The sequence below is a fragment of the Furipterus horrens genome, unplaced genomic scaffold, assembly GCF_987537825.1.
Source record: "Furipterus horrens unplaced genomic scaffold, mFurHor1.1.pri manual_scaffold_10, whole genome shotgun sequence".
Classification (NCBI taxonomy): domain Eukaryota; kingdom Metazoa; phylum Chordata; class Mammalia; order Chiroptera; family Furipteridae; genus Furipterus; species Furipterus horrens.
Genome location: NW_028327180.1, coordinates 19,208,446 through 19,231,576, shown reverse-complemented (window position 1 = coordinate 19,231,576; position 23,131 = coordinate 19,208,446). Strand labels below are relative to the sequence as shown.

Sequence of the window (23,131 nt, the reverse complement as noted above, 5' to 3'; positions counted from 1 at the left end):
AATTTTATATTACTTAAAAATACATTTACTATTGCTATCATATTAACAATTATTATAATTTTTGTCATGTTGCTATGGCCAGGTTTTCATATCTTGGCACTATGTTCAGGGCAGTTACGAAATGCTGACCTCACGGCAGTCCAACACAGAGCTCTGTTGGTGGCTCCTTGCATTCATCCCATGTCCCCCAGCACTTCCCAGCGCTGCCCCCAACCAGAGCAAGTTACCCCTCTGCTCTCCATTGCTGCTTCAGCTGCAGTGAGTTCTCCCCATCGCCTCTCTCTGCCACGTCCTCATCGCCTCTCCGACTCCTGCCACCCCCAGCCAAGGGGAGGGGGGACCTCGCTGATGGAAGCCAACAGCAGCCTGACCCCACACCTGTGCACTTTGGCTGACTCTGGGAACCTCCCGGGCACGAGGCTCGCTGCTGTGCACCCACAATTCACCCCCCACTAAACCTGCCTCACGCACACGGTCATCCTAGACACCTGGAGACGTCTGCCCGGGGCCGTCGCTCTACAGGAATGATTTGTTTTTGGCAATCCCTGGCCTTCATTGGCAGAGAGGTGTTCAATCTTCCTTCCCCCCCCCTTTTTTTCCCAAATGGTAGCCTATTTTAAATGCACGAGGGGAGTTTTACCGATTAAAGAAAATCTGCGGTCAATCCCACTACAGTATTTTGGGCAAACACAGATTTTTAGATGTGGTATTGGGTTTACTTAAATGAGAGCGCAGGTAGGCATGGCTTTGCAGGTTTCAGACCTGGGTGTGACCGTCAGTGCAAGGTGCAGTGATGACGGGCACATTTAGGCCATTGATTTCTGACTCCTGCCAGGCCTGCCCTGCAGGATCTTTAGGTCCCAGGACTCAGTCTCTTCCTCTCTGGAGGCCGACTACAGAGACCCTATGACACCTGGGATCTGTTTGGTATCTGGGCTGCCTGTCCCCTCACCCCCTGCCCTTAGCCTACAGATTCCCAGGAAGGAGTGTGGCTCTGATTTGTAAGCCCGTCCTTATCCCAGAGTCTCTATGCCTCTCACTACTTCAGGGGCAGCCACCTCAGGGGCTGAATTGCCAAACCTGAAAGAATTTTTATGACTACATTTTCTACCCTGGCTTAGTGCAAAGAGGGAAAGGGAAGGGATATCCTTTGCCTCTGTTATAGAGTTGCCAGATTTAGCAAATAAAAGATACAAGACACCCAGTTAAATTGGACTCTCAAACAACAACAGATAATTTTAAAAATCATCCTATTTTTAATACAGCATAACTATAGTTCAGTAGCATAAAGTATAGACACATAACAGGTAATTTTTAAAATATAAGTTATGTCCCAGGCAGTATTTGGGACATATTTATACTAAAAAATAATTCATTGTTTATCGAAATTCAAACTTAACCAGGCAATCCTATATTTTATCTAGCAACTCTACTACCCTTTGTTCTGGCTCAGTTCACTTACTTGTTTGTTTCTGTTGCTGGTTCCTACTCGTTCTGGACTCTGCAAAGACAAAGAACCCTCAGGGAATTGAAGCTGTCCTGCTCTTGACTTCCTAGCTGAGAGGCTGCCAGCCTAGGACACGCACTAAAAGCTTAAAAGGTGATTTTGAGCAGTCAGGTGCCTGAACAAAGCCACAATCAGGAACAGGGTATCTTTGGCTCTTCCCTTCTCTCTGTAGTGTCCACCGGTCCCCATGCAACCCCCGCCCCTGGTAGCCCCCCTCCGGGTCATTAACTCATCCTAGTCAAGCACCAGCTGATAAACATTAGGTGCCAATATGTTTAAAATGTGACCTTCTTCCAGCCATACTTATTTTCTTTCCCCAATGGCCTCAAGTGGTCACAAAAGAAGGGTGTTGACCAGACAGAGTGGCATCTGTTGCTTGTGTGGGTTGAGCCTGTCCAGCCCTTGGGGCCATGGAGCCCAAGACTGCTCACCTCTGCTAAGATGCCTCGCCTTGCAGCTCTTCAGAGAGGAAGGAGTTATTTACAAGCAACTCTTTAAGGACTCCGTGTTTAACAGCAAATTCAAATCCCCCTTGGTGTTCTCCTAGAGTTCCATAGAAAAAGAAAACCCCAAGTGAGAAATCTTTAGGGAATAGGTAGCTCCAGTCTGCCTGGTGCAAACCACTAATGCCCAGGAGCATGGGGACAGAGACAAGAAGAGCTTTCTCTTTGTTGTGGCACCAGGATTCCGGGTTAGCTTTAGAAATACGCGCCCGGCTTGCACAGTTCCAGTGTGCTCAGATACATGTCCAGCTGATTATGGACAGCGTGCTAGACAACATTAAAATACACATGGTGAACTTTTTTATAACTATGTTATTATATACTGGGCCTACAAAGTACCATGTTTTTATTGCACAATCATGTGGATTTTAAAATTTAATTAGCAAAAATTAAATGAGTGTATGTCTTCTTTTTAAAAAAAGTTGAAAAAAACATACACAGTGATCCCCATGCTCAACCAATTTATACCTTTAGAGACTTTTCTTGTAACTGATTGCAGTTGTACCAAAATAAACCATGAAAACATCTCAATTGGTTTCTTATAGCAATTCAATCTTAAACACACTGAGCATGGCCATATACTGAGCCATGGGATAGAAGCTGGGGTATGAGGACAGCTAAGGCTGGCCTCCTCATGGAGATGCTTATGGTCACCTGGCAAAGAATGACAACAGGAATACCAATTACAGCACAGAGCGGGGTGATAGAGGTAGGAACAGAATGGGTAAGAACACAGAGGATGGCTGCCACCCAGCCCAGTCATGGGGGCTTTGGGAGAGGTGAGTAAAGAAGGCTTCCTGGGGGAGGAGGTTCCTGGCAAGGTCTGAAAAGCAAGTGGCAAGTTGAACAAAGGCATCACTTCTTTGACAGAGGGGGCTCTACAATAGAAGCCAACCCAAATGAGGGCCACCATCTCTGGCTCAGCTCTACTGACCCCACTATTCTGGTCCCAGATTTTCTTTGAATTTCTCTTGAGTGGACCCTACCAGCCATGGCAGACAGAGAAGTGAAATCCGTTTTTGTAAGCTTTCTCTTTATTCATTTCAGCCAAGCAGTTAATTAATTTTAGGAGATCCCGGAGTGATTCTAGCACTTCCATCCAAACTTCAATTAATGAAAAGCTTCACTGAGGTTGTTCTCTAGAGCATTCAGATTGATTCCTTCTTGTCTTAATGCTGAATAGGCTGCCTTTGGGGCCAGAGGCTTAGAGGGGCTGCTCAGTTGTTTACTGGTTTCCATCCTCTGCAGCTCAGCTGTAACTAGGGATTTTGACCACCAACTGGGCTTTCAACACCACTTCTGCTTAAGGGCTTGGTCAGAAAAGCTGTTCTTGGCTCCAAGCGGCCTTGTCCCACTCCTTCTTCTATAGCCATTTCCTCTGACAGCCACATCAACAGTCATTCTGTTCGTCCACTCAATTCACACATGGAGGACATTGAGGCCCAAGTGAAATACCTGAAATGAAGTCAATGATAAGATTCTTGGGGGAGGTCTACATAATAAAACCTTATGGTGAACTGGCCAAGGATCAATGTCAAGGAGAAGATGTGAACCCAGGGGTGTCAGTTCAGGGAAAAGCAGGTGGGGGGCCTCTGAGGATCCCTTCTATTTTTATTTGATTTTTTAAAGATTTTAAAAAATTTGTTTTTAGAGAGAGGGTAAGGGAGGGAAAAAGAGAGGGAGAAAAACATTGTTCAGTTGCCTCTCCCATGCCTCCAACTAGGGGGCAAACCTGCAGCCAGGGCATCTGCCCTGACCAGGAATTGAACTGGCAATCTTTTGGTTCACAGACCGAGACTCAACCCACTGAACCACACCAGCCAAATCCTTGAGGATCCCTTTTAGATGAGGGGACTCTCTAGGCATCATCCTTCCCTAAACAATACCAGACATGTTTCATTTGAGAAGATCTGTCTGAGAGATACAACAGCTAGATAGATAAAAACTTAAGGAGAATGACTAAGAATAGCCTGGAATGGGCAGAGCATATCTTTAGACTGAGTGTCTCTGCGGAGGCATGTGGTATTACAGTGTCAGTGACCTCTCAGAAATTCAAGTATAAGCCCCCAATGTCCTTCTGATAGAGCATCTTTCTACTTACACTAGCTTGCAAACAAACATTAGTCTGAAACAGCGCTGTAGGTAAGTAACAAAATGAACTCAGTCTGGAGGGGGGAGAAAGTGAAAGAGCAGAAGAGTTGTGGAGAGAATAGTGAAGAGATGTGGGGAGGACTGAGTGAGTCGATGGAAACTTGGGGCATAACAGGCATTGAGGAGGTTTGTAGAGCTAGACAAAAGCCATAGTGGAATCTCTGGACTGCTTTGAAGGCTATTATCAATGGACTGGACATAGAATTTGATTTTCAATGGTTTTTACATTGCTAGTCCTCCCCTTGCCCCCAATAAAAAGGGAAAGAATTATGCCATGTAAAAAAGATATACTTTCTTGAATTTTTTTTCTACGTTGAAAATGACAAAACATTGCTGAGAGAAACTAAAGACCTAGGCAGTGGAGGTATATATCAAGTCTCAATATTTTCAATATATCAGTTCTGTCCTCAAATGATCTATGGATTTAATGGAATCCCAATCAAATATCAGTAGGGCGTGTGTGTGTGTAAGAGAGAGAATAAGAGAGAGAGAGAGAGAGAGAAAGAATTGGCAACCTGATTCTAAAATTTATATGACAATGGAAAAAAATCTAGAATAGTCAGGATAATCTTAAAGGATAACATTAGAAGATTTATACTAGCAGATATCAAGATTTATTACAAAGCTACAGTAGTCAATACAGTATGATATTGGCACAGAGATATTCAAATGGATCCATGGAACAGAGCTGAGGGCCTGAAACAAATCTATACATACAATTACTTTATGACAAAGGCACTCCTGCAATTCAGTGAAGGAAAGAATGGTCCTTTCAATAATTAGCCCCAGACCAATGGTAGCTCTATGTGGGAAAAATGAACTTTGGCCCCTACCTAACACTACACACAAATATTAATTCAACATAGACTACGGGTCTCATTATGAAAGGTAAAACATGAAGCTCCTGGAAGAAAACATCGGAGAACATTTTCATGATTTTAGAGGTAATCAAAGACTTCTTAAGTAGGGCCTAAAAGACACTAATGATTAACAATCAGTTTGCTCAATTGGACTACATTAAAATTAAGAAAATTTTCTGCACCAAAGATATAATTAAGAGAGCAAAGAGGCAAACCATGAAACAATAGGTATCCACAATATATATATATATATATATATATATATATATATATATATATATATATATATATATATCTCTAACATGGTATTAATGTCCAGAATATGTAGAGAGCTTCTACAAATAGAAAGGATAATCCAATTTTTTAAATGAGCCAAAGACTTAAATAAGCACTGCCAAAGAAGACATCCAAATGGCTGGTAAGCATCTAAAAGTTACTTAGCATCAGTACTGCATCAGGAGATGCCAATTAAAATCACAATAAAATATTATTGTACACCCACCAGAATGACTAAAATTCAAAGGCCAACGTGACAAAGTGTTGACAAGGATATTGAGCAACTCGTACACTCATACTTTCCTTGTGGGAAACTATTTGGCAACCTCTATTATCACTAATCTATGCTCTTCTTAAAACCCAGCAATCCTACTGCTGGTGTACAGTCAAGAGAAACCCACTGCTGAGTACAAATCAGTTCAATCCTGAAACACCAGCTCACCGAGGGTCAATTTAGTTTCTAAAGAAAATGAACCTCTGCAGGCAGAAATTTGTAGGGAAATAAAGGAAATGGCCAGATTCCAACAGAGTTTGGGACAATGTGGTGGGGGAGAAGCAAGTCTCTCAGGCACCCCCTATCCTTTCTAGAACCCGAGCTCCACTGCTGGAGCAAGGCTGTGGGTGGTGGCCCTGGTGGTCAGGCGCTCCTAGGGAGTCAGGGGGAGAGTCCCTCCGCTTGGAGTAACAGATACATTTGAGCTATAAAAATAAGGAAACAAATGGCAGGAAAAGGAAAGTCAAGGTAAACACGAATGGACTCAGAAGGTATTATCTTACATGAAATAAGACAAAGATGAAGACCATATGATTTTACTTCTCTGTGGAATCTAAAAAATAAATAAATGAAAAAAATAGAGGCAAATTCATAGATACAGAGAACAAGCTGATGGTTGCCAGATGGGAGGGGTGTTGGGAGGATGAGTAAAAAAGGTGAAGGGATTAAGAAGTACAAATTGGCAGTTACAAAATAGTCATGGGGACGTAAAGTCTGGCACAGTGAATATCCTCAATAATATTGTAATAACTATGTATGGTGTCAAGTGGGTGCTAGACTTAACAGGGTGATCACTTGGTAAGTTATATATATGTCTAATCACTATGTTGTGCAACAAAAACTAGTATAATACTGCATATCAACTATAATTGAATATTTTTAAAAATGCAAAAAGAAAGGAAGGAAGGAAGGAAAGAAGATAGGTCAAGGTGTTAAATTCTGTGCATCAGCAAGAGAAATGGTTGATTGCTCTTTGCAACAAAGCATGTCTCCCAGGATGCTGGGATATAATCATGAAGTATGTAACAGTATGAATAAAGTTCCCAGGAGAGGGAAGAGGAAGAAGATGCAGTCCAGAGCCAAGACAGGGCTCTCCCCTGGTAACCATTGGCTGAAGTGTTCAAAACACCCTGGGGGTGGGTGGGATTGGAAGTCATCATTACTGTCACCACCATCATCATCACCAATAGTTAATTGTGCTAAGTGTTTTACACACACTCCTCATTTAATCTGCAATAGTCCTACACATATAAAGTAGGACTATTATTATCCTTATTTTACATACAAGGAAACTGAGGCTTAGAGGAGTGATATAACTTGTTCAAGGTCAACATGGCTAGTTAGAACCAGAGCAACCTCGTAGTTATACCTGTCTGGTCTATCACCACACCCCAATTGCAGGAGTTGGTCCAGCCCAGGGGAGGTGCGGACAGTGAGTCTGTTGCTAGGCCAGGATCCTGGGACTGAGACAGGAAAATGTGAACGAAGAAGGGGCTCTATACTCACCCTGACAAGCTCAGAGATGCCGCATGACAGGCCTTACAAACTTGGTGATGGAAAATGATCACACAGGATAGTCTGAACATAAAAATTCCTAACTAAGTGGGTCATGGTGGGTAGTCACGTTCTGGCCTGTATCTGCCTTGATAAAAGGTCAATCTTTATCTTACGCGAGTCCTGTCTATTATCTTGGTGCATCTTGAATAACATACCTTTGAAATGTCAGAGTAATTTTCTTTTCCAGACTCCTTGAAGGCACAACCACGGGCACAGAGCACAGGACCACAGAACTCCTCACTGTTACCTTGTTTCCCGAATACCATTTCTATGTGCTGTAAAGGTTGGCTCGTACATGCCCGGTAGCCACCATGTAAAAGAACTACGTGCTTCTCCATTTTGCATTTTACCCAATCCTAGAGATTTCCAGCTTTGCTTTCTCCCACCTCCTTAATCTACCATCAATGAATTTATGTAACCTTTCTTATGTTTTCTCCTTTGACTTCATGGTGCATGAAAAGAACTATAAAACTGCCATTCTCTGGAGCATTTTCTCAATCTGTTGAGATCTTGCTTTCAAGCATATCTTCAAAGTTGGGGATCAAATAAACTCTTAGGAAACTTTTCTACAGGTTTGAGTGTTGTTCTGTTGTCAACAAAGGTAACAGGGTTTCAGGGTGAAGGCAAGATCACACCTGGTACTCCAGTTGTCTACAGCCTGGCCAGGCAAGGTCACTTGGCTAGTCAGTGGCAGGGCTGTACTAGAATTTCCTTAAAATTATATTTGTGGACTTCTCGGGGTTTATGGACGACAGTTTGGATCTCATTTTAAAATCCCACTGGCATTAGGGATTCCTGTAGAACTCATCAGTGTCTTGGGTACCATTAGGTTCACACAGACAATGTGGCTGCTGCGGAGTTTCTGGATCTCCCTGCAACTATCCACCACTGAGCTTCTTGCCAGGGTCAAATGTCTTCCTGTGGTGACATCTCCACTGCACGGGCACTTTTCTTTATGCCTTCCCCTTTCTACAATTTCCATTGCACTCATATGGGAACAAAAACTCCCATCTGATTCCACACAAGGAAGTAAAACCAGCCAAGCACACATTGCTATATGGACCTAAGTTTGTCTTCCCTTCCAGCTTGTCTTCCTTGTGGTAATAAAAGCTATTTTATCTCCTCCAGGGTATTGCATTTCTCAATTTCATGCCTCTCTAGGGAAAACCAACCAAAGGAAAAGGCACTTCTTCCTACGTTTATGCAGGATTTCTGCGCTCAGGGTTAGCATATTTAGCATCCAGCTTTAACTGCCCTCCCGGCCCTTCACCCCACGTGGCCAAGAGTGAACACCTCCAGGAATTTGCTGTCCCACTGGTCTGTATGCTCCCTTGTTGGAAAGGGGAGAACAGTGCGGTCTTAGAAACCCAATGGAGACTCCATGAAAGCCTCAGCCAGACCGTGTTACCATGGCTGCCTATTCCATTAGTGTCAATGCAACCATCATCATGCTTCTGGGTGACTCTGTGTGCCTGTGTGCATATAAGTGCACCCACACACTCAGGCGCAGACTTTCTAAGTCAGACTTGATGAGATGAGGTCTTTTCAAGATCTTTCCAAGATCTTTTTTCAATGATGTAGCTGACTGAGGTGCTTGAAAGAATTGTTACAATGAATTAAATAGTGTTTCGGCTGCCATTAACTTTGACCATCTGTGACGTAGTCAGAAAGACTTTGGTAGGCTTTCCATACAAAGCTCTAGGCACTCAATATAATTAATGAGAAATAGCAAGTCAGCACCTTGGGACATCCTGGTTCTCCAGCCTACATTACAAACGTACCACAGGAATGAGTGTGACAAATTGTGTCTGACGCTGATGTTTGGGGTAATAGCCTCAAGAGCCATGGAGATGACAGCATGATGAGAAAGCCAGTTCATGGGCAGGAAGGAAAGAGTTCCATGGAGGTGTCTTCAGATACTGCTCCAGATTCAGGAAAGAGAGACCAGGTACGTTTCTGCCACACAAAATCGGAAAGTGGGACTCTTCAGCTCAAGCTAAAAAGGTGACAAGACAGAAACCACGGTGGGAAGGGAAGGGTTGTGCAGGAGGACAGCTTGGCCACTCTGCAGCCATCGCAGAGCATGCCTGCTGAGCATTGTGTTGCCATCGTTATTTTAAATTCTGGTGATGGGAAGTGGAGAGAAACGGCACAACTTGGGAAGCAGGGAGGGGAGTGGAGACTCTGAGCTCAAAAACAAGGGAGTCTATATTCTTAGTCTATAGCAAGTGTCTTTGGAGAGATTGTAAATTCAAGAACAACTGACTGAGAAATAAGTGCTAGCACCATAGTCAAATTTCATAAAACCAGAACACAAGGAAATGAATAAAGAGAAAAATTGAAATCCCGTTGCCAGTTTCTTAGCTTTCTCATCTCTACCTCCTGGTCAGGGGGTTGCTTGGGGGTCTCCAGCCACTAGTAGGATGTGCTGGGCTGGTCCCGGGGGCCCCAAACCAAGGCGTCTGGTGGGTGTTGTGGGCACGAGAGCACCTCTGTCTCTGTCTCTGCCATCATAGCTGAGTCAGAGCCCCGCCCAGGCCTGTCTCTCCCCCGACACGCTGGCCCCTAGACAGTAGCACCAGACTGTGGCTCCTCTGAACCGCATAAAGAAAGACTTCATTGTAGAATGGGTTTTGATCCCAAATTCAAATCGGGCAACTCCCTCCTCTTTCCTCACTCTCTTGCATTCTTCTGTCTCAGCCTCATTCATGTTTTAAATCATACTGACTCGCTACACTGAATGAAAGGGCTCTCTGATTCTCTAAACCCTCCCTGAGAGTCTTCCAAGAGAGGGGCAGTGTGATGACGTGGTCAGAGCACAGACGGTGAAGTCAGAAAAGTCAGAATTTAAATCTGAATTTTGCTCTGCAAACTTGGGCTAATCCCTTAACATCTTTAAACTTTGTTTCCTTATCAGTAACCCAGGCCTGATCATTGTGAGCTAATGTGAACAGAGCTCAACACCTTCTTGGGCACAGAATGGGTTTCCATGAATGGTAGTTGTGAAAGCCAATACTGAAAAATATGGACGGTCTCTTGATACCCCCCCTCCCCCCAATGGTTCAGCTTTGAGGTTAGGCAGTGTTTTTCTGCACATTACAATCATCTGGGGAGCTTTGAAAAACTCTGCTGGCCAGGCCTCACTCCAGCCCCATGACATCAGCATCTCCCGGGGCGGGACCCAGGTATCAGCTGCACGCAAAGTTGCTCAGTGTGTGGGAATGGAGCTGAGTGAGGAGCCTGCCCAGGGCAGGTTTGCTGCAGTACAAACACTCAGAGAGAAGCCCCCTCACCTGCAGGAATGCCCCCGAGGGTAACTGTATCACGCAGTCCAGAGACAAGATACCCAAAGCTAGGTGGCTGGGAGCCAATGAAAGCCTTTCCAGACACAAAGGTCCCCAGCCTTTTCAGAAGGACTGCAGCCTCTGCATCCCTCCCTGACACTCTGTGGACAAGAGGAGCCGTCTCCATTTCCTTCTGCCTCAGCAGGGACGGGCTCTATTCTGCTCTTTCTATGAAGGTCATAGCTGTCTGTTTCTAGTCAAGAGGCTGCAGGCCCTGCCTCACTCACCTTGGGACACCTCCCTACGCCAATATTTCTATTTTCAGACCATCAGACTGCATTCTGGGACATACTGAGCAGGCCCTGGTGCTGTTTACCTTTCCACTCAGGAAACAGGGAGTTCAACAGTCCCAATGTCCTCTAGCTCCCACGGGCTAAGTATACGGATGACACACATTAAAAAGAAAAAACAAAGCAGGCTGCAGCGGTCCAACGGGGAGCCCCAGGGTGGGATTTTCCAGAGGCCGCCAGCACCCTGCCCTCCCCTGCTTTCCTGACAGCGGGAATTTTGCTACTGCCCGTGAATCCACGGGGAATTTCGGACTGTGGAACTTGGGCGGCTGTTCCTTACGGGCCTGTGGCAGAGAAGAGGGTGTGGAAATGAGAGCGAAGAGTAGAGGAAGAGAACAGGAACTAAAACATGGAAAGAAGGGCGCTTGGGCCTTTGGAACAAATCCGTGGAAGGAAAAATGGAAAACAAATGAATTAAAAGAAGAAAGTAAGGTGGAATAGAAACATTAAAATACAAGTAAGAAAGCGATGCTGAAAAGCACATTTTTTTGTCATGGAGTATTAGAACAATGGTAATTCTTTTCCTACTTAAATTTATTTGATGAATATAGGTTTCTTCACAACAAAATAAACATTTTTAATTTAAGAAAGGATGATGATTCCAGGTGGGATTATACATTGACATGAAGACTTTGGAACATTCAGCAATTCTCATCTTAGGTGTATCCCTGGACACAGATGTTTGCCCAGCATACAGGCAAGAGTGCTGGTAAGGACCCTGTTCGTTACAGCCGCAGGCTGGAAACACCCCAAAGGGCTACTGACGGGGGAACTGATGAGCTGGGGACGAAGGAGCATGAAAGAGGAACTACATGCATTTGCAAAGGTGCACCTCACAAGCGTGATGCTGAATAGCAACATCAACAACAAGGCAGTCACAAAAAAGACAGTTTTATATCATTTATACAAACACCCCCCTAAAAAGCAAAATATTGTTTAGTGATAATCATATATGATAAAACTGTAAAAAAAAGACCCAAAATTCAAGGTAGTGGTTATTACCTCTGGGAGAAGGGACAAAGGAAGAGACAGTTAGGGAGGTTTACGATCTGGAATATTCTATTCTCTCAGTTGGTACTATGTTTATTTCCTCTTCTTCTTCAAGTTATGCTTAGGCATTAAAAAGCCCTCTTCTTCCATGTGATAGATTTTATAATAAAAAAATCTAAGGGGGGAGATGACAAAGTAGTAACAAAAACAAGGAAGAAACAGGAGAAGAAACAAATGTGAGAAAGGAAATAGTGAAGAGAAGGAAGCCATTGTGTTGAAAAGGCAAGAATCAAACTTTGGTCTGAGCTGCAAAAATATACCCAGCAGTTACCAGAGGCTGCATGCTCTTGCATCAGAAGGTAATGCTCCCCAGGACGCCTCCTCCGCTTCCAGTCCTTCCCCCCTCTACACTCTACCTGGGGGATTTAAGCACGTTCCTCGTTCCAACAATCACTGATGTGCCGATGACCAAGATTCACTAGCATTGAGCCTCAGCTCCTGCTATAGACAGGAGGCTTATGTCCCCCCAAATTTATATGTTAAAATGGATCCCCAATGTGATGGTAGTTGGAGGTAGACTTTTGGGAGGTGATTTAGTCCTGAGAGCAGAACCCTCACAAATGGGTCTAGTGCCCTTATAAAAGAGATTCCAGAGAGTTCCCTCCCCTCCTTCCGCATGTGAGGACACAGCAAAAAGACTGGTCTGTGAACCGGGAAGTAGGCTCTCATCAAATACTTACTCTCCCAGCACCTTGATCTTGGACTTCCCAGACTCCAGAATTCTGAGAAGTAAATTTCTGTTGTGTACAAGCCACTGAGTCTATGGCATCTCTGCTATAGCAGCCTGAACAAACTAAGGCAGCTTCTATATCAAACTGCTTATTGGATGTCTCTACTTGGCCATCCACACAGACATCCAAATACAAAAGGCCTAGAGATAAGCATTACCTTCCCTTTCACATCCTTCTTTGTCTTCTGTGATCTCCTCCCACCCTGAATGGCACTACCACCCACCCAGTGGTTAGAATTATAGGCATTACCCTCGTCTCCTTCCCCATCCTCTTATTCTATATTCTATAAACCCTGGAACTTTTTAAATGCTTCTTTATACCTCTCAAGTATTTGTGTATTTGGCCTTATCCCCACTATTATTACCAGAGTTTAAGCCTCTCTATATCTTTCTTAGGTAACTATTCCAGCTTCTTAACCAGACTCCCAGCCTCCAGGTCAGGTGCCCTCACCTTCTCCCATGACTTGCCACCACAACGATCCAGCTGGCGCAGAAATCTGACCATTTGACTCACATGCTTAAACCCTGAATGTCTGCTCACCACCTATAAGATCAAGTTCAAGCTCCTTACATCACATGCAAAAGATGACAAAAATCTAGCCTGTTTTGCCCTCTCCAACCTCATCTTAACTCCTCTTAACTCAAGTTTTATATTTGTACATCATGGAACCACTTGTAGTTTAGCTTACACATCCAAATCCTCTTTTCTTCTGCCACTCACTCTGTCTCCAGGGCCCGCCCCCATCCCCCTGCCCAAACCCCAGCTACTCAGCCTTTTAAGACCAGCTCATCATGTCCTGAGGGTACTGCTGTTTCTCAGGGCCAGAGGATTGTTGCCCAAGCCAAAATATTGGCCCTGTTACCAAGCTATTCCATTTTTTCCAAAGGGAAATGAAAATATCTCAGTTTTAATGAGAAATCCATCAGTTTTTATGTGACATTTCCCAGTGTTTTAACATTGCCTCAGTTTGGTTTTTTGTTTTTTGTTTTTTGCAAACATCGAATAGAGTCAAACAAAACACACCTGGATTCTGAATTCAGACTGTGAGCGACATTTTGCAAATTTGATCAAGGTACTTCACACTAAGTTATCCAGAGCTGCTTTTTAATAATTCACCTGAGCATCATACATTCTTATTTCTCAAAGAGTAAAGCTTATGGTGCTTCATAAGAATGGAACCAACAGATTGCTCAAAACAGCAGAAGCTAGATTTAGTTCACATTTTTAGAATAAAATAGATATATTTTAAAGTTTAGTACTTTGATATTTAGAAATATACTGAACACAATGGTATGTCAGATTATTATAAAATATTAAAGAATGTTTTCAAGCCATGAGAGTTTAAGTAATTGTGCATGAAAGAAGGTATAATGACTTAGTTTAATATTCTTTACCTTCCCCTCAGCCTTGCTGTTAAGGGGAAATTGGGTCACTCTCTCTCTCTTGTATCCCCATAATTTCCTTGGAATACCTCCACCACTACATCCACCATATTCTTCTATATTTATCTGTTGAAATGTTAGTTTCCCTCAAAAGACTATAAACTCTTGGCAGGGACAAATAAAATGCCTCCAGTATAAGGTTGTCAGGAGATTCCTTGATGTAATATAGCAAAGTATCTAGCTCAGTGCCTGGCATATAAATGAAATGTACAAACGCTTATTTAAAAAGTTATTTTTGGTAACCTAAAATAGTGCCTATTTTATAGTAGCTGTTAACTATGAATGAATGAAGAAAACAAATGGATGAAGTAAACTGGAGTTAAAATTCTAAGTTATTATGATACATATGCCCCCTGGTAACAGCCACAAACTGTAGTGAAATCCTCTATTTGTATATTGCTCAGGGATTCCCAAACATGAAGAAATCTCATCAGAATACACCTGATGACCCTGTAATTGCTGTTGTAAGTAGGCCACCAGCTGGAGCTTGGAAATGTTTTATTACATAGAGTTTTTATTGTTGTCATTATTATACTTACACATGTTGTAATTGAATTTAACTGAGAGCTCTTCCAACACCCATGAGAATTTAGAGAAAATGTGTAGGACAATAACCCTGTGTCCATATTTTTCTATCAAAAGAGCTATGATGCATGCAGCCCTTTCCAAGATGCCTCAAGGGACTGGCACCTCTGGCTTCTGACCTGGCATGACACCAAGAAGACAGTTTCCGGTTCTACACACTGTCCTTCCAAATACTTTCTGATTCTGTATCAGACGCCTACTCCCTGTGCCTGAAGTCAGGTTCTGAGGGAAGAGAGAGGAAGCATTTTAAAATATGATTCCGAGCCCAGGAGTCCTAGTGCTTGGCAAATTAAGTTAAATTAACTAAAAATAATTTAGGAAATTTAGAAAAAGCAATACCACACACAATTAAATTTCCCCCCTGAATGGAATTCCAGGATGTTTTCCATAGGATTCTAGAACAGCAGGAATGACAAGCTTCTATCTAACTGCTCAGCCATGACTCAACATCTAGCTGGTTCACTGGGATTTGTTAGTTCAATAAATGAGCAATTCTGTGTGACTTACAGTGTTTGCTGTAGGGGTGGCCCAGTGACTAAGCCACAGCCCCTGCCGCCCAGGAGTTATCAGAGGAAAGCAGACCATCGCAATGCCCTGCACCGGCCTCCCCCGGAGACACACCAGAGAGCGCAAAGGGGACCCTGACATCTGTAGTTATAGGTGAAAACCCATCAGGGCCTTCAAGAAAGTTTTGCAGCTAATCCCTTCCTAGATTTTCCGAGAGTATTTCAGAATAACATGCAAAGCCTTCCCTTAAAAAACAGAACAAAACCAAAACCACACCTCACCATCTCTTACTGAGATGTCTTCCCAGATCTGATCTAGTGACCATTTGCTGCTTCAAAGCCAATGGACTTAAAAGCTTGCCCTGGTTTTTCCCTATTCACACAGTGTCTGATCTTGTTTGTACCCTTGCTTAGTTATTTGCTGTAATAATAACTTGTGGCAGTGAGTTCTCCTGGGTGACTATTCACTGTGAAATGGAAAGGACTCTTTGTTTTATTGGTTTAGAATCATGTGGGAAGCAAGAGGCTCCTGTTAAGAGAAAAGCTAAGTTATAAGCTGGTTAATAGCAGCTAAAAGGGGCCATTCATTACTCTGCTGGGGATATGGGTGGGAAAGAGGGTCAGAAGTTCTGGATCCTGGTCCCAGTCTGCCCCCCGTATACAAGCCATCTCAATCATGCAACGTCTTCATCTATTAAAAGAGAACAAAATGTCTTTAAAATTATTTGAAATGTCACCTGTTAGGCTGGTGTGCCACAGAGGAGCCCCTCCCTCCCTGGGAATGCAACGTCGCATCCTGGCACTCAGGTCAGCATGGGCCACCTTAGAGGCACCATAGAGCAACAGCTCTGTAATCTGCTAAATATTCGCTGCCTTACTTCTCCCAGGGAAGCCGAGCTCTGCCTCCAATCACTTCATCTGCCAGGTCTCTGGGCAGTCTTTTGAACTAAGGGTTTCAACATTCCATCAGCAAATTAATGCATTTATTGGGCACTAAGAACATTAGGACAATGATTCTCAAAGTGTAGTCCAGGAACCCCTGGAGGTACCAGACTCCCACAGGGGCTCTACAAGGCCAAATCTCAAGCATGGGAGCAAGATAGATAAGTGGATTTTAATGTCACCAAGGATGAAAAAGTCACTGATACAGTTTCAGATTCAACATTGCAACGAGTCTTTTTAAAAACTGTCACTTGTCAATTTTTTGTGTAATATCAAAAAAATCTGCAATTATTTGAAGAGACTAGTAAAATACCCTTCTCTCTTCCAACTACATATCAAAGTGGGGCTGGACTGTCTTCATATACTTCAACTAAAACAATATTTTTTACAAGGGAAAGAATACAGAAGCATTTGTGAGAATCTAGCTGTCTTCCTTCTATTAAGTCAGACATTAAAGAGACCTGGAAAATGAAAAACAATGCCACCCCTTTCACTACTTTTTGTTTGTTTTAAAATGTATCTTTCATGATAATATGCTATTTGTGTTAACGTATATTAGGTACATTATTATTTTCAAATGAATTAAATATGTTTAATGTTTGTTTTTATTTTTAATACTATAAATATATCAATAGATATAGCCAACATAAGCAAGTATTTATTGTCTTCAACAATTTTTAAAGTTAAGCTTCTTATATTGAGATAATTGTAGATTTGTAAGCAGTTGTAAGAAATAATGCAGACAAATATCAGCTACCTTTTACTCAGTTTCCTGAGTAACAATGGTCGTCGTCGGCAGCCATCCGTCTCGAGAGACGATGGTGTAGCTTCTTAAGAGTCTATCTGCACCGCCGAGAATGGCTGTGCAGTCCGACTCGGGAGTGACACGGCATCTGTCTCCTCCCGTGTTGTATCGACATCTTGCGATGACGCTGGAGTGTCCTCTCCAGTGAAGCTGAAGCTACAGAGCCTAGGCAGGGTGATATGGAGGGTCTGCTGTTGCCCATGCAGCAGACCCCCCCTCTCTTCGCAGCTGAAGGATCCAAGGGAAAGACGGAGTCAATACAGCTTGGCTTCAGGTGCGCCGCAGGAGTTGCCGGTGTTGACTACAACGTCAAACCGCCTTAGGGACTCCGGCTCCGGATTTTCTGTCGGGGTTTACTCCCTTAGCCTTTCCCCTGAAGAGGTATGCCGCAAGGCAGCGGAGGTTTTTTTGGGTCAGAGTTTTCCTTCTCTGGTAACAATGGTAACATCTTGCAAAACTATGGTACGTTATCATAACCAGGATATTGACGTTGATACAGTCAGGATACAGAACACTTCCATCACAAGGATCCCCCCTGTTGCCCTTTAATAGCTACACTCACTGTCCACCATCTCCATGCCTTTCCTAACGGCCGGCACCCGGGAGTCTGTTCTCCCTGTTGATAATTTTATCATTTTAAGGATGTTATATAGATGGAATTATAGAATATGTTACCTTGGAAATTGGCTTTTTAAATTCAGCACAATCCTCTGAAAATTAATCCAGATTTTAGAATGTATCAATAGTTGGTTCTTTTTATTGCATGAATGTACCATAATTTGTTTAGCCATTCACTCACTGAAGGACACCTGGTCATTTTCAGGTTTTGGCTATTACAAACAAAGCTACTATACACGAGATACTGGTTTTGTGTGAACATTAGTCTTTGTTACTCTGGAATAAATGCCCCAAAGTATAACTGCTGGATCATGTGTTAGTTCTATATTTCATTAACTTTTCCAGAGTGGCCATTTCAAATATTTAACTAGCCTTGTGTCCCCAGAATAAACCTCATTCAGTCAGGGTGTATAATTATTTTAGATATTGCTAAATTCTATTTGATAATATTTTAAAGGATTTTTGCATATATATTTATGAGGAATATTGGTCCAAAAATTTTTATAAACTCCCTTTGTCTGCATTGGGGATCAGGGTAATACCAGCTTTATAAAATGAACTGGAAAATGTTCCCTGTCTTGTATTTTCTGGAAGAGATTGAGTAGAATTGGTATGCTTTTTAAATGAATGGTGATACCCCCTGTAAAACCATCCGGGATTTTTTTTTTAAGCAAGCTATTTAGCTACAGATTCAATTTTCTTAATAGTTATAGGGCTACTCAAATGATCTATTTTATATTGAGTGAGTTACGGTAGTTTGTGTTTTTTGAGGAAGTAGCCGATTTTATCAAAGTTGGTCATGTGTACACAGTTGTTCATAATATTCACATCTTTTGATGCCTGCAGGGTCTGTAAAGATATCCTGTTTCATCCCAAATATTAGTAATTTGTATCTTTGCTCTTTTTGCCCTGCTAGAGACTTAGCAATTTTATGATCTTTCCAAAAAAAAACCCAGCTCTTTGTGTCATTGGTTTTCTCTATTTGAAAACAGATGTTTCTCTCGTCCAATTTCATTAATGTTTGTTCTTATTTTCTTATTTTTTCTTCTGCTTTGGCTTTTGAAGTGGGACCTTAGATTATTGGTTGGAGATTTTTCTTCTTTTCTAATGTAGGCATGTAGTTCTATAAACTCCCTTTTCAGCACTGCTTTATCTGTGTCCCACACATTTTTTTAATCACTAACAATTTCTGTCTTTCCATTGTCACGTGGTCCCCCAGACATGATGGTGAGGGAGGCCTCGTTACCTCTGAGGAATGAGGTGCAAGTCCTGACTCTCCATTAGGCTTCCTCTGACACGGCCCATGAGGCAGGAGGGGGTGCTCCCTCTTTACTGCCAGATGGGGTAGAGAGCCAGGTGGCCCACATGGTCCCTGTGGACCCTGTGGGGTCTGTGTGTGAGGTGCAGGGAGGCTCACAGGTGGCAGGGATGAAAATTCTGGCTCCCGGCTTGGCTTTCTCTGACACCACCCCACAGGAGTGCTGCAGTGCCTCATTATAGCCTAGCGGGGGAAGCCGCCAAGGTCCCCCCTTGGCCTTTTCTAGGTGGGTTTCAGTGGGGCCATGGGTTTTGCCTGGAGTAGAGTGGTTATTGCCTAAAACTTTTCTGTCTTGCTAAGCTGTTTCTTTCCTGACCCTTTAGCTGGAGGAGACCTTTGATGGAATTTTTGTTTGTGCCATTGATATTTTGGGGTTGATGCTTCTTCGGCTCCAAGTCTGGGATACTATGAGACAAGAAGTAAACCCAGGGAACTCACCTCTGTGTCATCCCTTGGGTCTGCCATCTTCTCTCTATATTTCAGAGCTTTCTTATTTATTTATAGAGAGGGGGGAATGGACAGAGAAAGCGAGGGAGAAGAACATCAATGTGTGTTGCCTCTTGCTTGCCCCTAACTGGGGACCTGGCCTGAAACTCAGGCATTTGCTCTGACTGGGAATCGAACCAGCAACCCTTTGGTTAGTAGGCTAGCATTGAATCCACTGAGCCACACCAGCTAGGGCAAGCTTTCTTATGTTTGTTTCACGTTTAATGTTCAGGGCTTTTAGCTGTATTTAGTGCAAGGGATTCGGGAGAGTTTATATATCATCTTCCACAGCCAAAGTCTCCACAGTAATTTAAGAATGTGAAGGGTCCTGGGTTTGAGAACCCAGGTCTGAAAGATACAAAATGTGTCAATCAGGTTCTTGCTGTTGGGCTTATGATCTTGCTGTGAAGGTGATATATTAAAAGTTTTTTCATATTTAGCTCTTTCTGTTAAACTATTTTAAATAAAATAATCTAATACCAATTATAAAAGGTAAAAAATATCCTTTTCTGTTTTTGTTATTGTAGAGACTTGATTTTCAGCTTTCCACCCCAGAGTACCACAAGGCTCCATACCGCACTATAACAACAGGGACAGTGACAATTGGTATTTATAGTCCATGACAGTTCACAAAGCATCCTCATGGGCATTGTGACATTTGATCCTCATAAAAGCCATATAACGTCTGTAGAACTAGTATTATCATCCCCAGGGCTGATAGCTGGCCAGCGCACAGCAGGACATTTGTACTGGCTGCTGACATAACAAAACACTTCTGTAAAAGCTGCTGCCTGGGACCCTCAAGCATCCTCCTGCCCCCGTCCCTCCGCGTCCTAAGGATCCTGCAGCTAAAAGGTGAATGCTAGGCCAAGACAGGACCTTGCCAGTGTCAGATCTGGTGCCCGAGCCACTCCAGTATGTCAAATGCTTTGACTACCAACCCTTAGTCTTCCTCATGAGACACTGAGGGTCCAAGAACTAGTGACCTGCTCCAGTCAAGGGTTTCAGGATCCAAAGATGCAGATCCTTCCTGAGCCAATAGGCAGACATAGCAGGTATGGGCCGTGGGGCCAACAGGGGGCCCCTCCAAGGCCTCTCCATACCCTGCTTGTCTCCCCTGCCTCTGTCTGAGCCTGAGCACCTGCTGTTCCCACAAATGACCAAGAACACCCATCTGCCAGGCCTTCTCCCAGAACCTTGGCCCCCACCAATCCTTCCTCTCTAAACTTCCCTGCAACACACCTGCCCGAGCCTGTCACTATGCAGGGTTTGTTCTGAGGGGTGTGTGGCTCTGTAATGAATCATGCATGTACTGTTTATATTGCTCTCCAAAGATCACATGCTTCTTGAGAAGAAGGACCATAATATAATCCCAAGTCATCTGGAACACAATGTTATGCACAGCATGGGCTCTCTAAATCCCACAAAAACGATTCATGAGATCGGCAGGTTATCAGAGGCGAGCACAGATGTCCTAGGCAGGAAGATGCGGTCACACAACGGTCTCTGCTGTCTCCTTTCTCCCACTGGCTCCCCACCCCCTCAAGCTTCCTTACACAGGCACACACCCATGAAACAAGATACATGCGGCTCCAAGTCTGCTTCTCTCGTGCCCTCGAACATTGAAGGGAAGGTTTCCACTTGACAGTTACGTGACCGGTGTATGCCTACTCCCCATCCACTTTCCTAGGGGCACAAATATTTAACAACAATAACAATGACATAGACTTTGATGAATTAGTTGGAAAGTGGGACTAAATGGAGCTCTTCAGCTCTGCCCAGCTGAGAACGCCTGTGTTGGCAAGTTGTCGGGGGAAGAATCAGGTTAGTCGCACAGCGTCGAAGGCTCTGGCTGTGTGGCCTCCTGTCCCTCAGGTGGTCCCCTGTCCCTCAGGTGGCCCTCCGAAGACAACACAGTTGCTTTCAGAAAGCCTTTCACGAAACGGTCTGAGTCTAGCGCAGCCGACTTGGTGGGATGAGCCTGATGCAGATGACATGCCTCCTAATTTTGGAGGCCTGACAGGTTAGGAGAACACTGGTCAACGGCAGTGGCCGGGCAGGTGTGTGAGGGGACAGTGTGAGATGAAGAGTTCCCCAGCCCCTGCGCCTCCCCAGCCTCTTCCTGCTGTGCCCCAGAAACTGCTCTTCTAAGGAGCTTGGAGGTAAAACCCGTTCCCACCATGCTCAGAATTCATTTCCTGCGCGTGGCTGGCTGTACACGCGGGCTGGCAGTCTTTCTTGAGAGAGACACCGTGAGAAGGTAGAGAGGAAAGTGAGAGGATTAAACCCGACGAGGAAGGAGAAAGGGGGAAGAGACTGAGGAAAGGGAGGGACAAGAGGAGCCTGGGCCACCTGCCAGCGCTGCTGCGGGGCCACCCCAGCTGTCGGTCAGCACAGGAGAGGCCCAGGCCTGCGGAGGCGCCGCTGTGGGCATGGCAGGCACCCACTGGGAGGACAGGACACTTTGTGGGCCAGGAAGCGACTTGTTTGCTTTTCTAGGACTTCCGCAAGAAAACAACCCGAAGCCTAAAACTTGCTGTTCGCTTGCTGCCGTCAGAATGGAAAAAGTGAGGTGACGGAAGACGCGTGTTCTGTGGCAGGGCCGAGACAGCAAGAGTGGCTGGCAGGCCAGCGGGGCCACCTGAGGGTGCCCCCAGAGCCCACTTCCGGCTCAGAACCCCCCCCCCCCAACAGGCCTTTTTCAGACAAGGCCACACCCCCAGGGGCCCCTGGTGCAGCTGGTGTTTTGTGCTTCTCAGTCCCACCCCACCGGCCGGGCCTGACCCCGCCACCCTCAGGACTCCCTCCCACCTTCGCTCTTCTTGCTTGGACAATGGTGATGAGGCTTTTCTTTCACGCAGCTGTGATGGCGGGTGGCTAACCAGTGGACAAGAACCCAAACCAAACACAATCTCTTTACCTCTTTCCCTTTGGTAAACATTTCAGCCCCCGAGGGCTGGGGAGCTTAAGGAGAGTCGTTTTCGCAATGGTAATTACATCTTCAAGAAAGCTGCAGCCCTGCGTCTGAGTGTGCAAGGCCCGGGGAGTTGTTGATTTTTCGTGAGCCACACCCACTGTGGAATCCACAGGACCGGTGTCCAGGACCCCCCCACCCCAGCCCGCACTCGCCGGGCCCACACCTCACTGCTCTGAGCAGGAGGCAGGACAGGGCCCCGACTGGGTCAGCTCCCTGGGCCGGGCACCCATCCTTCTACCCACCCAGCTGTGGGCGGCCCAGGTGGGAAACAATACCTTCTTTCAGGGGAGGCAGGTGGTTTCGTTGCAACACAGAGGGAGAAGAGGCAGGCCCAAGTGTGAGAGGCTGTTCTGGAAATGGAAGGAAATACGTTTCCAGAGGGAAAGGCAACCAGGTGCTGCCGATGCGCCCAGCGCTCACACCATCAAGGGCCGAGAGCCAGCTGGTATACCGCAGCATGGCTGAACTGGTTGTAAAAATACCAAAAGGCTTCGGTTCTGTGTGGGAAATAGCGGCTGTCCCCAGCCCTGCCATGTCTCCAGCCGCCGGGGCCTCTCATTGCGGGGTCCCTGGACTTTCCCATGGCCCGGCTACCAAGGATTCATATCAGGGCCCTTCAGGAATGTGCTCAGCGCCCACTGGTCAGCGCTGCCAGTTCTGATTGTAAAACCTCACCACCACCACCACCACGCAAATCAGAATTAATTGCCCTCCTGAAAAGTCACATAGCACATTGCTTACTCAATGGGTGTTCTCCACATTCTTTAGTGTGCTGCGTGCTTGTTTAGATTCAGGTCTGCCTCCCCTAACAGGTCCCGTGTACCTTTCATGCAGGGTCCCCCAGTGCCCAGTACAGACTAAGGGCCATGTACAGGCTTGTGTTGTTAATTTGAATCAGGGTTGGCTTGG

The 23,131-nt window shown here is 44.7% G+C and overlaps 1 long non-coding RNA gene across 1 annotated transcript; it reads right to left on the bottom strand.

Annotated features, from left to right (window-relative positions):
- Positions 1 to 3,088: 3,088 nt before the first annotated feature.
- On the bottom strand, positions 3,089 to 22,814 carry LOC149999315 (uncharacterized). The gene is made up of 3 exons (XR_016513328.1): positions 22,705 to 22,814; positions 22,498 to 22,572; positions 3,089 to 3,465 (listed from the first exon to the last, which is right to left on the bottom strand). It is a non-coding gene; the product is annotated as an uncharacterized LOC149999315 (long non-coding RNA).
- Positions 22,815 to 23,131: the final 317 nt, after the last annotated feature.